General features: G+C 43.5%; 1 protein-coding gene across 3 annotated transcripts in view; it reads left to right on the top strand.

Annotated features, from left to right (window-relative positions):
- The window catches only part of CASR (calcium sensing receptor), a 48,666-nt gene that overhangs the window by 21,953 nt on the left and 14,646 nt on the right, over positions 1-12,067 (top strand). The window lies entirely within an intron of this gene.

The raw sequence follows: 12,067 nt of genomic DNA, 5'->3' as shown, positions 1-12,067 counted from the left end.
TATGCTTGGCAACACCCCACCCCTGTTTTTGTTGTCAAAGGACACATAGGAGCCATCATGGCATATATCGGCATACAGGAAGAGGAGACTCTCTTCAGGGGTTAGGGCAGAGGAGGACATGGCAGGGAGACAAATCATTTAGCTCACTGGTCTTCAACTGTTGAGTCACGGCTTGAACCAAGGTAGGTTGCCACAGGAGCACCACCACCATGCAAATATATGGTAAATGATAAAGAAATGGGTCCAGAAATGCATGTTTGGGTTAAAAGTAGGTCCTGGGTCTGGAAAGGCTGAAAATACTTGCTCTAGCTCACATTTTGAGTCAGTTCTACTACCTTTCTCCCTCTCTGCTACATTGGTTTGTTTAGTGATCCACCCATTCATCCACTTCCACCCACCTCACTTCATCATTCTGTTATTCCTCTCCACTTAATCTTTCAGGTTTCATGCACTCCTCCTTTTTATGTCCTTCAAAAAGCTTTCCTATTCCTTCTGTTCTCTTCTCTGTTTCTTCAGCGTCTCAGGAGCTCCCTAAATCTCTGGTTCAGCACATTAGGGCTAAACCTTCACAGGAAGGATTCACCCAAGGAGAAGATCCGGTTAGTGTGGCAAATGAGCGTTGCCTCTCCAGCATTGCCATGTGGGTGATTCATTCTGCCATGCCTCCATCTGTTCTGCTCTCTCCCACCCATTGAAAAAGGAGGTGGGGTGGTAGCTCAGCAAGTTGAATGTGGGGCTGCTCTAGGGCTTGTAGATACCAGATGAGCTGAAGAATCATATACAGTGGTACCTTGGTTTGCATACGTCTTGGTTTGCTTACATTTTTGATTACAAACACGTGAAACCTGGAAGTGCATGTCCCAGTTTGCAACCTTTTTTTTTGGATTACAACCCTTTTTGGGGAGGATTACAAACAAAATTTGGAGGCCCCATTGGCGAAGGTGTGCCTTGGGTTACAACCTGTTTTGGTTTACAAACAGACCTCCGGAACTGATTATGGTTGTAAACCAAGGCACCACTGTATATTTCTTTTTTAAAAATCTGTATGTGTGTGGGACACATACACTTTCATTAAATAATACAATAATACACTGAATCTGAAGAAGTGTGCATGCACATGGAAGCTCATACCTATGACAAACTTAGTTGGTCTGTAAGGTGCTACTGGAAGGATTTTTTTTATTTTTTGTTTCGACTACGTCAGACCAACACGGCTACCTAGGTACCTGTAAACAATAATACACTTTCATTCAATGATACGGTATTTTGTTCTTCCTCTCTGGTATCTCTAAGGGTAGGTTTTTATGTCTGTGCATCATAATGAGTACTGCATCCCCACCCACCCTCTTGATGTGGTGAGCTGCACCTGGATTTTAGAGGCATGGTATTGTTATAGGATTGAGGGGGTTGGTTTGGATGCCGTGTTTGGTCCCCTCCATGTCTGTGGTATTATATCTGTAGGATGGGATTCTGTAGTACAGGGGTGGCCAACTCCCAAGAGACTGCCATCTACTCACGGAGTTAAAAACTGGCAGTGATCTACCCCCTTTTTTGGGGTTCGGGTCAAAGTTGTTGAGTTTTTTCAGGGAGGGGGTAAAATGTTGAGCTTTTTAAAGGGGAGCCACAGTTGTTCAGCTTCTTTGGGGGGAGCTACCAGTGATCTACTGTAGACGTCCAGTGATCTACCGGTAGATCACGATCTACCTGTTGGACATGCCTGCTGTAGTAGATGGAACTACTGAAGTGGTCAAACCAGTCTCTTAGTTCAGTTGATGGCTGTTTTCAAGGCTGTTAAGCATCTTATTTACATGACTAGAGAGTTGGCCTGTTGGCTTTTAAGCAGCTAGCTTGTGATTTCTTTCTTGTTCATATTCAAATTTTATACCGCCTTTTATCTGAAGATTCCAGGGCACAGTACAACGTTAAAAGCATAATTTACATAGCATAATAATAATAATAATAATAATAATAATAATAATAATAATAAATAAAACAACCACAGAAAAAGAAATAATAACAGTCCCCCGCCCCCACTTTTTAAAAGCCATGGATTGTTTAATGGCCAAAGGTCTGGATAAAGAGGAATGTTTTCACCTGGCACCTAAAGACGTGTAATGATGGCACCAGGCAAGCCTCTCTGGGGAGAGCATTCTACAACCAGGGAGCCACCACCAAAAGGCCCCATTCTCATGCTGCCAACCTCTAAACCTCTCAGGGACGGGGGACACAGAGAAAGGCCTCAGATGACAAGCGCTGGGTTTGGGCCGGTTCATATGGGGAGAGGTGGTCCTTAATATATTGAGGTCCTGAGCAGTGAATGCTTTCAGAAGTAGAGTGCAGGCCTGCCCCACCTCTCCTGGCTTAAGGCCATGTCATACAAGGTGTTGGATAATAATACACCAGAGCCCAGTTTTTGGCTAGTCTTGTCTAAAGCTGGGAAGACACAGAGGCTTGACTTGCTCCCTGTTTTGAACCCCTCCTAGAAACTCACTGGTGGAACAAGATCTGTTGGAGGGGCCGGCAGGATTAGCACCCCATTTTATGTTCAGCTTGTATAGATGTGTCAATAAAATCATATGTCACGAAGACACCACAGTCTCCAGTGACTTTCATTCAAAGGAAACAGAATCCCTGAAGTTTCTCACTGCTGTGGGATTGGTGATGAAAGCTGAGGGTCTGGGTCTCTCCATCCTGGGGTTGCTAATGAGGGCATTCATGAGCACTGGGTTGGTAACCTCCAGAGTACATTGTACTACAGTGGTACCTCTGGTTCAGAACTTAATTCATTCTGGAGGTCCATTCTTAACCTGAAACTGTTCTTAACTTGAGACACCACTTTAGCTAATGGGGCCTCCTGCTGCCGCCGCGCCGCAGGAGCACGATTTCTGTTCTCATCCTGAAGCAAAGTTCTTAACCTGAGGTACTATTTCTGGGTTAGCAGAGTCTGTAACCTGAAGCATTTGTAACCCGAGGTACCACTGTATAAAGGAGAGGATTCCCCCCCCCCCACATCAGGTAGCAAGATGTGTGCAGCAAGTTCAGTGTTTTTAGCTATCCCCATATAAAGTTCACCCTGAAGTTCTCCATCTGCGCATGTACCAGAGTCGATGGCCGTGTGCAGAAAGCAAGTGGCACTCTTGTTTTGTGGGAACTGGCTGTTTTGTTCTGGTGTTGTTTAAATTATGAGGAGTTTTAGCAGATGACTTAGCAAGTCACCCATAAAATATTCGCAGAGGGAGGCTGGTAGTTTGACTCTGTGTCACTGGGTTCATCTGATGGGAAACTCCTGAGCGTCACCGAAACACTTATTTCAACAGATTAATCTCTGTAAAACACTGGTGCACTTCATGAAGTGACATTTGACTTTCCATTAATCAATAGATGGACTTTACCAGGGATTTTTTATATATACAGTGGTACCTCGCAAGACGAATGCCCTGCAAGACGAATGCATCTTGTGATCTGATGGTGACTCGCAAGACGAATCCATTTTGCGAAAAATTCGTCTTGCGAATCGCGGTTTCCCATAGGAATGCATTGAAATTTAATTAATGCGTTCCTATGGGCAAAAAAAAAATTCAATTCGTTCCTGTGGGAAACTGCGATTCGCAAGACGAATTTTTCGCAAGACGAATTGACTCGCGGAACGAATTAAATTTGTCTTGCGAGGCACCACTGTATATAAAATAATTCAAAGTCTATATTGTTTTCAGTCTTAGGAAAAAAGTAGTGGGTCTGATAGATTAGTTGTAGAGCACGTGGTTTGCATGTGTGAATAGTATTATTATTATTATTATTATTATTATTATTATTATTTATCAGTTGCTTTCCTCAAAAAAGCAACTCAAAGCAACTTTACAAACAGTAAAACCAATTACAAAAAACACAGCTAATTAAAAACCTAAATTACACACACACACACACACACACACCCCTGTACAATTAAAAGGCAGGTTTTACAGATGCTGCCTCACTTCAAATTAAGAGCTGAAAGCTGAGGAAAAGGGAAAGCTTTTGCCTGATGCTTAAAATTGGATAAAGATGGGACCACTGACCATCATGATGTGTCATGGTTTTACTGTCACTAGCACAATATATACCGGTATTATTTTGTACTTGGAAGGAGGAAAGTAAGAGTGTATGGTTGAAATTATGGTTGACAGCAAGATAGGAAATACTGTAAATATAGGAGATGATTTGGGAAAAACCACACAATGAATGCCGTGACAGGAATCGCTATAACAGAAATGGAAAGGGATTTAGGAGTTCACAATTTAAGGTGATGTATTGACTGGAAATAACAGAGCGGGATATGGATCTTAAGATATGGGTTAATCCATAAATGACTATAGTTTCAGAGTAGCATCAGCCCCATGACATTTTTGTTGTGGGGTCCCAAAGGGTGTTATTTGGTCCCCAATTTTAACACCTATATGAGGCCGTGGGGAATGGTCACTGGAAAATTTGGAGAGAGGCTTCACTGGCATGTTGATGATACACAGCTCTGTTTCTCGGTTGTGTCTGAGTCAGGACAGGACCCAGACCATTACAGTGCCACAAATGGGGGACTTGTTGTTTAGTCATGTCTGATTCTTCGTGACCCCATGGACCAGAGCACGCCAGGCACTCCTGTCTTCCACTGCCTCTCACAGCTTGGTCAAACTCATGTTCGTAGCTTCGAGAACACTGTCCAACCATCTCGTCCTCTGATGGGGGACTTAGGTCCAGTTGCGGACGGCTCTGGGGTTGCGGTGCTCGTCTCGCTTTACTGGCTGAGGGAGCTGCCTTACAGCTTCCAGGTCATGTGGCCAGCATGACTAAGCCGCTTCTGGCGAACCAGAGCAGCGCACGGAAACGCCGTTTACCTTCCCACCATAGCGGTACCTATTTATCTACTTGCACTTTGACATACTTTCGAACTGCTAGGTTGGCAGGAGCAGGGACCGAGCAATGGGAGCTCACCCACCCCGTCACGGGGATTTGAACTGCTGACCTTCTGATTAGCAAGCCCTATAGCCACATGGAGCATTCATTCACAAAAGAAGCTGCCATTCAGCATTCAGTCTCTTCGCCTATTTGATGGTTGTTTTTTGGTGGCATGCAGAACTGCAGTTTGTCCAGTATCATGACTGATAGCTTAGTAAAGTCCTTCACACATGTTTGCCCAGCAGTAAGTATCACTGAGCTAAATGGAGTGTACTCCCAAGTAAATGTGCATAGACTTGCCTTCTTAGCACCTTGCGAACTACAATTTTTTTTATAAAAATAAAAAAAATCAAGCTTACTAGACGGTCTTCTAAGGCTGTAACCCATCTTGAGATTGGTATGGAAGATTATTTATAAATGTGTTTTTTAAAAATGCTATGGGTTGTATCCAACAATTAGTCCTCTCCAGAATAGACCCAGAAAAGTTTATGTACCCAAGTTAGTAATGTCTACTAATTTTAACGGAGCAGGTCTACTCTGAATAGGATTAACATTGCATATATTGTCATAGAATTGTATCCAAGTGGGACCCTGCATCAGTGTGCTTTAATGGTATAGCGTGTATGTATGTATGTATGTATGTATGTAGCCTACAGAATGTTTGGAGATGGTTTTGCAGGGGGGGGGGGAATGACAACTGTGCAGTATGGATGGCTGGAACAGAAGGACTGAGACGATGCTCTCCAGGAAACCCGCACATACCCAGACATATTGGTGCTTCCACATAGCAGTTTATTATGGACTTGTGCTACTCTTGCATGCTAGTTTTGTGTAGCATCTATAGGATGCCATCCTCAGATTTTTCCATTTGATCCAGATTTACTGTTTCTGCAGGGCCTTTTTAGTTGATGGATTTTCTGCAGAAATGGTAAATCTGAATTAATGGAGAGAGAGAGAGAGAGAGAGAGAGAGAGAGAGAGAGAGAGAGAGAGAGAGAGAGAGAGAGAGAGAGAAAGGCAATTTGATTAGAGCTACGTTGTGTGGATGCTGCAAAAAAACAACAACTTCGCATGAGCAGCTTGTGAGTCCTCGATGAACTGCCACAAAGAAGCACCCTTTGTGCCCCTGCCCTCCTGTCCCAACCACTGCCCTAGTCATTGTCATTCCTCCTGCAAAGTCATCTTCAAACATTCTGCAGGCTAAAAAAGGGCTGCCATACGTCCGGAAAATCCTGGACATTGGTGGGATTTTGATTCCAAAAATGGTGTCCGGGTGAAAATTTTAATGTATGGCAACCCATGTTGTAAGTGGGGTTTTCGTGTGTGCCTATTTTATTAACCCAGGTGACCCAGGTGGCGCTGTGGTTAAACCACTGAGCCTAGGGCTTGCTGATCAGAAGGTCGGCGGTTCGAATCCCTGTGATGGGGCTGAGCTCCCGTTGCTCAGTCCCAGCTCCTGCCAACCTAGCAGTTCGAAAGCACGTCAAAATGCAAGTGGATAAATAGGTACCTCTACAGCGGGAAGGTAAACGGCGTTTCCGTGTGCTGCTCTGGTTTGCCAGAAGCGGCTTTGTCATGCTGGCCACATGACCTGGAAGCTATACGCTGGCTCCCTCGGCCAATAATGCGAGATGAGCGCGCAACCCCAGAGTCGGTCACGACTGGACCTAATGGTCAGGGGTCCCTTTACCTTTACCTTTTTATTTTATTAAAACTAGCTGGGGGAAAAGCTCAACAACTTTGACACCCCCTCCTCCCCCAAAAAGTCAACATTTTTGTCTGGATTTTCATTTTCTGAAATATGGCAACCCTAGTATACATACATGCCTCCTCCACAAGAGAGTCAATAGTACCCCCACTCTAGTGGTACCCCATAAACATCCCTTTTGCCCCTCCCCCCATTATTCATTTTTATGAGGAAAAATAAAACGCAATGTTTGCACCAAGGCGTACTGTTTTTGAGGCATCTGCATGATATTGTGAGTAAAATGTCCTGCTCTTGAGCTTTCCCCCTCAATCTTCTGACACAAAGCACAAAGGAACAAGTGCACAGTCTCCAATAGGTAAAGATGACCCATTGTGCATTTCACAACAGATAGGGCACTTCCCTTAATAATATATCACCTTTGCCTTCCTCTTGAACGAATGCTTTCTTTTTTTCTAAAGCATTTTTTTTAAAAAAAATCCACATCCTCTGCCCTTATCACTGTGTGACTTTTGCAGCTTTTTATAGGTTACAGACTGTCAATGATTAGCCAAAACAATTCACTGTTAAGGGCTTGTCATGTATGTTTTGTAACTAAAGATAGAAACATAAATGCCAAGGAATCAATTCAGCGGCGTTTTAAAAAGAAGCCCAGTTCATTCAGGGCAACTCTGTGCAAGGGCTAAAGGGGTAAAATTAGTATATTAGGCTAGTAATATGAAACAAAAGGTCTTGTTTTAAAAAGACCATGGGGCAAATGACGGGGGGCTGCTGGTTTGAAATGATGCTCATGGAGAAGGACATCTAATCTTTCAGCATCTGCTTCCGATTGACAAGAACAGAAACTCTTCTTTGCCTTTCCTGTGTTGAGCACCTGCTTTTAAAACCATGATACCGGCCAGGGTCATTATCATTTATCACACACAGAGGAAAGGATTTATGAGGATGTTAATGCAAAGGAAAGAGGGTGCTGTTTACTATTACATTAAATAATGAAGGACATTCTACTTCATTGCTTTCCCCCCCCCCCATTGGTTTTCCTTTCTTCAATGAAAGAGGAAGAGAGGGGAGGGGTTGGCATTTTCAGTAGCCCTCAGTGGGTTGGTTCAGCTAAGGACAGAGATAAAGGTACAATCCTAGCCCTCTTTCCTCAGAAAAAAAAGTCCCATCCATTTCAATGGGATTTATTTTGAAGCAAGCACTCTTAACTTGGAAGGTAAGTGAACACAGTGGGACTTCTGCATAGAAATGTGTAGAATTGTAAGTGATTGCAGCCGTGGGCTTGGATTAGAGGACTGTGATTGGTGAGCTCTACCGCAGCACATCATTCCCGAGCTGCTTCCACAACGGTCATGTGTTATGGAATAGCCACACTTTGTTCACTCACTCTTTTTGAGGCATCTGCATGTTATTGTGAGTAAAACGCCCTGCTCTTGAGCTTTCCCCCTCAATCTTCTGACACAAAGCACAAAGGAACAAGTGCACAGTCTCCATAGGTAAAGATGACCCATTGTGCAGCTGTTCCAGTACTTTCCGAGGGGAAGGGGAATGTTGCTGGTTATGGTCAGTATAGATCCCTCCTACCATTTTGTTCTCTGTGGTCTGTCTCTCCTCTGTTGGAGTCAACTCTGTCACTTTAACCTTTCCAAATAGCATTGTCTTTACATCAGTGTCACCCCAGTTGCAGCCACAGGCTGATCACAGTGAGGATTAAAGCTGGTGTGTGTGCGCATTTAACCCTTTCCCCCATTGTTGTTTAGTCGTTTAGTTGTGTCTGACTCTTCGTGACCCCATGAACCAGAGCATGCCAGGCGCTCCTGTCTTCCACTGCCTCCCGCAGTTTGGTCAGACTCATGTTGGTGGCTTTGGGAACACTGTCCAACCATCTCGTCCTCTGTCGTCCCCTTCTCCTAGTGCCCCCCATCTTTCTCAACACCAGGGTCTTTTCCAGGGAGTCTTCTCTTCTCATGAGGTGGGCAAAGTATTGGAGCCTCAGCTTCAGGATCTGTCCTTCCAGTGAGCACTCAGGGCTGATTTCCTTCAGAATGGATAGGTTTGATCTTCTTGCAGTCTGTGGGACTCTCAAGAGTCTCCTCCAGCACCATAATTCAAAAGCATCAGTTCTTCGGCGATCAGCTTTCTGTATGGTCCAGCTCTCACTGGACCTTTCCCCCATGCCATGCTTCAGATGTAAATCACCCTGCCCAATATTTGGGCTAGACACTGCTTTCTTAGCTGCTGAATATCATTTGAATTCCATTCATCTGGAAGCAATCCTGCTATACCACTTCTTGTTTGAAGCAAAACAGCCATGAATAGGTGCACTAAGACCACCTATGTCTAGAAGCATCCCTGGTGCGAGGGAGCAATTCCTTACATTTCCTCTTCCCTTTGATAAATTGGACTCCGATCCAAATATTTTATTATGTTACACAGTTCTCACTCCCCCCCCAGGGTGAGATGTGCCCGGGCAACACTTGGACAGGGATTTTTTCCAGCTTGAACTCAGTTCCTCTCAGATGGGCACCATTGCCATTATAAGAGAACAAGGGAGGTGTTCATGATGAGTTCTGGCACCTCTTTTTCTAGAAAAATCGAACTGCCCTTGGAGATTCATTTGGATGGGAAAGCACAAAAGAATTATGTTGTCTTAGTAATAGTTTGCTTACAGATATAGAAGCAAGAGGATATAGGAAGCAAACCATAACACTTATTAGAGTTGGCAGTAGATCACAGAGCAAATTTACAGAGAGAGACTTTATGTCTCAAGGTGCATCATCCATCAACTCACAGCTACAAATTTTCGCTCTAAATTCAAAATATCAGATTTGACTTCAGATGGTTTCTCCATCCTGTCCACTCTAGTTTTGTGGGGTGTAAACTTCTCAAACTCTTGATGATTTTATATTCCAAAAGCAGAAAAGATGGTGCCACCTTTCAGGAGATCAACAACATTATTTTGGTAATTCGCTGGCCACTCACAGAGATCATCAAGGCAGACAAATATGCAGAAATAGTAAACTAGAAATTAGTTTTGGCTTATCGCCACTTTAGGTGGAGGAAAAGTTTAATCTTCATTACAGCCGCTGTCTACTGTCAGTTTCGTTATTTGTATTAGGTACACATTTATTCTGCTAAGCCCTACTCGGCGTAGACCCATAGAAACTAATGAACCTTAGTCATGTATATTTACTTTAATAGGTCTGCTCTGAGTAGGACTAGTGTTGAATGCCACCCTTTGATACATACATATGTATACAGTATGTTGCATTTATAGCCTTCCTTTTTCTTTAAGGAGCTCAAAGCAGTGCACATGGTCCTCCTACTCCTCTAATCTTCACAACAACCCTGCGAGGTAGGTTAGGCTGAGAGGCAGTGAGCTTCATAGCTGAGTGGGGACTTGAACCCTGGTCTCCCAGGCCTGACACTCTAACCCAGGCATCCCAAAACTTCGGCTCTCCAGATGTTTTGGACTACAATTCCCATCTTCCCCGACCACTGGTCCTGTTAGCTAGGGATCATGGGAGTTGTAGGCCAAAACATCTGGAGGGCCACAGTTTTGGGATGCCTGCTCTAACCACTATGCCACACTGGTATAGCACTACTCAAATCACTCAAATACATAAACTAGTCTGACAGTTTTGCACATAGAAGATAACGCAGGGCTCTGTTCAGTGGTAGGCAATATATTTTTGCACATGGTATATCCTGGTTCAATCATTGGCATCCCCAGTTCAAAAGATGCACAGAAGCCTTTCAGAGAAGAGGACAAGTCAAGCTGTCTCCCGCTTAACTAATGTGAGAATATTTGTTTGGAAACAAATGCGTCAGGTGTGTTTCAGGTTGGCCATTAGCTGAGCGTGAGCAGATGGACTATGCAGATTGTCCAGGTTTTACTGCCTCTCCTGATTTTGATAACATTTGCTATCTCCCCCCCCCCGCCTTGCTCCTGTCATATTTCCATTTTCATGACAAGTTAATGTTAGACAAATGCCATTGCAGCACTAGCGAAACTAGAATGAGGGTAATAGAATAGTAGAAACTAGTATCTTTAATGAGAGAATCCTTTTTTTAAAAGTCACAAGGTTTTTGGCTTTCATGCAGCTCTTCATCAGGTATTGGGGTTCATTCAGAGCTATATCTCTTGCTTTTTCAGTTTCTTTGCTTTGTGTGCACTGAGTGCAAATAGAAGTTGAATTAGAACTGTAACAGCCTATAATAGTTAGGTTTGCTATACCCCAAAGCATTCTGGCAGTTCCCTCGTTGCGAGAAGCCAAGTTGCAGGGAACCAGGCCTTCTCGGTGGTGGGGCCTGCCCTGTGGAACGCCCTCCCATCAGATGTCAAAGAGAAAAACAGCTACCAGGTTTTTAGAAGACATCTGAAGGCAGCCCTGTTTAGGGAGGCTTTTAATGTTTAATAGATTATTTTATTTTATTTTTCTGTTGGAAGCCGCCCAGAGTAGCTGGGGAAACCCAGCCAGATGGGTGGGGTATAAATAATAAATTATTATATTATTTGTATATTATTTCAGGCTGTGCACACATTAGCCTTTACTCAGGTTCCAGTGCTTTCTCACCCTTGCTATTCGACTCCAAGCGCACATGAAGAAGAATCTTTATTTGCATCAGCCACTAGCCGTAGCAATAAAATAAAACACAATGTACTGAAGACAGAGGTAAAAACTGGAGGTTTACGTCAATAATCAAATAATAGATCTTATTCTAATTGCCCCTGCTAAAAAATTTGCAGTTTTTGCAGTCACCTGGTTATCTTGATCTGCTAGAAGAAAGGACACAGTGGCAATGATTGAGCAACGCAGCATGGACAATAATAGAGGGGTAATAACCTCACTCCTCAAATCTTTATAAAGAGTGCAAGCTAGAAGCACATGAGCTATTGATTCAATACTGCCATCTCCACATGGACATAAGCGGAATTTTTTGAAATCGACCCTCAAGTACAGCTGAAGGCAGTATATGTAATCTTGCGTAAGTGAAAGCACATCTGTGTATTGGAATTGTTAAATTTTGCAAATAGGGTGCCAACATATCAAAACGACTAGATGGAAAAGAATCATACCATGGACATAATTTCCTTATTGTGGCCAAATTATTCTGACGCTCAGTATCATATAGGCGCTGTCTAATTAAAGCATTTGCTGAAGCCCAGTGTTAATAACTGTGGTGGTGATAGACCAGAAAAGTAAAGATTTGGGATGACAATCTAAGAAGCCGGGCAATTTTTATCTCAAGTGTACATGAACGTCAGCCACAATCCATCTATATCCTATAGTTTCTTGAGAAATACTGCTGTTTGATGCCTTTTCCCTCAAACCAGCTTCCATCCAATTTGAAAAATGTAAGGTGCGGTTAAGCTGAGTGGGTGGACATTTGAGGCATCCCTTGCGCATGTGTGGATGGCAGCATCACTGAAGAC

This window comes from Zootoca vivipara, chromosome 16 (genome assembly GCF_963506605.1).
Source record: "Zootoca vivipara chromosome 16, rZooViv1.1, whole genome shotgun sequence".
Lineage (NCBI taxonomy): Eukaryota > Metazoa > Chordata > Lepidosauria > Squamata > Lacertidae > Zootoca > Zootoca vivipara.
Note: the sequence above shows the minus strand (reverse complement) of the source record. Positions and strands in the feature narration are given on the sequence as shown.